The sequence below is a fragment of the Macrobrachium rosenbergii genome, chromosome 14 (genome assembly GCF_040412425.1).
Source record: "Macrobrachium rosenbergii isolate ZJJX-2024 chromosome 14, ASM4041242v1, whole genome shotgun sequence".
Taxonomy (NCBI): Eukaryota; Metazoa; Arthropoda; class Malacostraca; order Decapoda; family Palaemonidae; genus Macrobrachium; species Macrobrachium rosenbergii.
The window spans coordinates 42,999,771-43,002,942 of record NC_089754.1 but is presented as its reverse complement, the minus strand read 5'-3'; the positions used below and the strand labels follow the sequence as shown (position 1 = coordinate 43,002,942).

Below are 3,172 nucleotides of genomic sequence, written 5' to 3'. Positions count from 1 at the left end.
CAATCTAGCAATATATCTCTATGAGGCTGTGAGCACCGCAAGACAAACGGCTCTAAAAAGTGGGCTAGAACCATATTTGAAAGAAAAAAAATTACCTTGACGAAAAACTGCCAGCCCAAGATCACAGAAGAACGTCAAAATCGCCGTGAATACTAATAAACACTATAAATTTTAGTCACAGAATCACTATCAAATGACACTCCACGACAACCAACGTTTTCTGAACACCGACACAACTTACACTGTTGCCGAATCGGTAGTCAATGAACCCTCTTGTAAATCTTCCTTAGAATAATACTTTTGACTATTGAATTGTGGACCAAGTAAATGCAGAATGGCACACCGGTAATTAAACGAAAACTCAGACAGAATATGTGAAGGTACGAAAGACGTTACAACACTGGAGACAAAATAAAAACCATTAAGGTTTCAGTTTGAGATGGCTACAGTGTCTGGCGTTTCCTAACTCTTTAGATCTTGTTGTGGCTATGTTATTCCGGCTTTTAATAAATTAATCCGGGAATAGTTGATTAGGCCTTCCAGTTTCCGTTGCATACGTTCCGGATACATAATGCAGCGAAGTTGTGGAACTGTAACGCTGATTCTCGTCCAGTATTTAGTAACTACGGTGGTGGAACGCTGTGACCAGGCTAGCTGAGGTAAGTGTTGCCCGTGCCCATGTTCAAGTTTGCCACGTTGTGCCAGTATTCCGATACCTTTATTTCCAACGTTGCTATATGTGGAAATAAACTTTAAAAATAATGGTAAAACAGCGATAAGCGTATGTATACATATGCTTTGTATATTTTTTCTAAGTTCGTTTTGTGGTGGTTAAGGCATTCTTCGGTGACAGATATAGGCTAGACCTATGTCTGGCTTTTGGTTAGTATAGTGACCGTTCTTGTTGACAAGCATCTGCCGGTTAAAGTAAATTTTGCAGTTGTTCACATAGGCCTAATAACATAATGCAATATAGGAAGCTATGTGTAACCCTATATATAATAAGGCTATAGCCAATTGGTAATGAATTCTTGGTTATTGTCGTATCCTGGATACAGTTTGTCTCAACCCTGGTACGGTACAGTCTCCTTCACTAAGGTTAATTACTTGCTGTCTCGACCCTCTCTTAAACTGCCTTCACTTTTGACGGTAGTTCTGGACTAACTGGTAGGTTCATCAGTATATTCCTGTAATTTATCGATAGTATGGATACTCTAGCATGTAAAAGAGAGAAATATGACGCACGCGAAGGTGACATTTATTTGTGTGTATGTGTGTGTGTAGGTCAGTAAATTGTCTCGTTCTGGTATTCCAAGCAGTATATTTAAAAAAATCTTTTAAAGATGAGGGTTAAACATACTCGTTACCTTTTTTTTCAGAATTAACTCTGCCAGATTAACAGTAAAATTTACACAAGTTCAGGAAAGGCTACGAAGCAAATTGTTTTGGTAGCCAGCGTTGTTGCTAGCCGATCGGGCTTAAGGGATATAGGCCTAGGTTCTGCGGGAAAGGCGGAGCTTCGTAATGTAGTCTCATATTTATAATTCTTCAAATCCTATTGCGACTATTGGATAGGATGACTAGCATTTAATAGCTCAGCTCCGGTTTAACTCCTTCAAGTTATTAACCACTCGGAATGCAAAGCCTGAAATTAGTGTTTCTACGTATTTATAACATATGCACCATCGAATGCACATTATTCATATAGTGTGGTTTAAGTAATTAATCACTTGATATGCAAAGCTTGATATTTGCGCTGTTATGCACATTAATACGCACAGACTGATATATATATATATATATATATATATATATATATATATATATATATATATATATATATATATATATATATATATATATATATACACATACATGTATATATATGTAGAGAGAGAGAGAGATTAGAGAGAAGTTAGCAAGCTGTCTGTTTTAGACTCGTTCTGTTGAATACCAATGTATTTCTATTGGCCTGAATAGTAAATTACGTATACTTAAGTCACCAAAGGTAGGGCACAGTCTGTGTGGAGAAAGACATGAAATTTGCAATATTCGCTCGGAATGCTTTCTGGAGTTCAAAATCTCCCAGGTTACGAATCACTTATTACTTATATATAATTCCCCTTTCGGTGTTATTTCCGAGGTAGAACGAATGGATATTAAACGATATTTGTAGCGTAATGTTTGTGAATATAAAAAAAATGTCGTGGAGATGTGATAAAAATTCGAATAGGCCTAGGTATATATATATATATATATATATATATATATATGTGTGTGTGTGTGTGTGTGTGTGTGTGTTGTATATGTATATACATACTGTGTTTGTATGATAGAGATGGAGGAATGTATGCATATCTTGTTTATGTCCATATGCTTGTAAAACTGTGTTCACTGTACAGTACTTGTATTCAATAGGAGTTTAAACGCTGCATCGCTTTCTCAGATAGTAATTAGGGCAGGTGGATGGTTCAAATCACATTAAGATAAATTTTAGACAATACCTTTTGAAATTAGAAGTATTTTCAATACCTTCAATAGAGTCGCTCATTCTCAAAGCCAAGGTTTCTGGACCCTGCTCAGAGCTGTTCTAGCGGCAAGGAACTCCGGTATTTGTGTGGGATAAATGAGATTTATTATTCCGCGTACGTTAATTAGCCGGTCAAATAAAGCGAAACGTATTACATTACTGCCTTGTGTAACCACTTGCTCCATTGATCAATTACCCAATTAATATCCTTTCGGCGAAGAGATCTTCCTGGAAGCGGCGATGCTTGATTTATATGACTTTCTGGCCAGTCGGTGGACTGGATTTCTGCAGTTCGCGGATAAAGTCATTGATCGCCTCGTAACTGGCAGACGGGAATGCTCCTTGGCGTTTTGTAGATCATTAGGGATGATTTATCGATGCATTACGAAATTTTTTGGATTATGTTCCTCCTGATGCCATTAAAAGAAGAGAATTTACATTCCAAAGGTTTAGTTTTTTTTTTTTTTTTTTTTATCGGCCAGGTACATCGCAGGTGTGTGATACCAGCGATTTGTAATAAATAGCCCCCATACGCCCGTCACGGGACGGCAATAATGACCACCGCAGGTAAATAGCGTCCGGTAAAGATCTTCCTAATTGGCATGACGGTCGAGATGGTCGACGTTCCCGTTTTCTCTCGAG

General features: G+C 37.5%; 1 protein-coding gene across 1 annotated transcript in view; it reads left to right on the top strand.

Moving 5' to 3' along the window:
• The first annotated feature begins 436 nt into the window (after positions 1-436).
• LOC136846038 (homeobox protein OTX2-like) overlaps positions 437-3,172 on the top strand; it is a 343,077-nt gene continuing 340,341 nt past the window's right edge. Inside the window, exon 1 of the mRNA XM_067116690.1 lies at positions 437-659. The gene's annotated coding sequence lies outside the window, so the exon portion shown is untranslated. The remainder of the gene's footprint in view (positions 660-3,172) is intronic.